Source organism: Otolemur garnettii, unplaced genomic scaffold (assembly GCF_000181295.1).
Source record: "Otolemur garnettii isolate 467f Iridium unplaced genomic scaffold, OtoGar3 scaffold00169, whole genome shotgun sequence".
Lineage (NCBI taxonomy): Eukaryota > Metazoa > Chordata > Mammalia > Primates > Galagidae > Otolemur > Otolemur garnettii.
Window position 1 is genome coordinate 131,508 of NW_003852564.1, and position 664 is coordinate 132,171.

The following is a 664-nucleotide window of genomic DNA, read 5'->3' on the forward strand; positions in this document are numbered from 1 at the left end:
CCTGTTGTTGTTGCAGTTTGGCTGGGGCTAGGTTTGAACCTGCCACCTTCTGTATATGGGGCCCATGCCCTACTCACTGAGCCACAGGCATCGCCAGTAAAATTTGAATTTTAAAGTCAGTTTCTAGCTCGTGGAAACATTAACAAACTGCCTTAGAGTTTTGTTTTGTTTTGTTTTGAGACAGTGTCTCACTCTATTGCCCTCTAGTACCCTGGCATCATAGCTCATAGCAACCTTGAATTCCTGGGCTCAAGTGATCCTCCTGCCTCAGCCTCCTGAGCACCTGGGAAAACAGGTTCCAGACCAACATGCCTGGCTAATTTTATAAAAAACTGTTCTGTAGAGATATAGGGTCTCTCTATCTTGCCCAGATCTCAAATTCCTGGCCTCAAGCGTTCTTTCTGCTTCAGTCTCTCAAAGTGCTGGGATTACAGGTAAGAGCAACCACACACACAGTCTTTGAGTGATGAATTTGCTCAACCTGGCACAGTGAAAGCAGCGGGAGGAGACGGCAGATCAACTGGCCCTAGTCCCGCGCTCTTTCTCCCTGTGCATGTTGCTGCAGGAAGAACAATGGATTTACTGTCTGTGCTAATAATACCTCTTTAAATGGGCAGGCATCCTTGCCTCGTGTTTGAGATCACAACTCTGAAATCACCTGGCT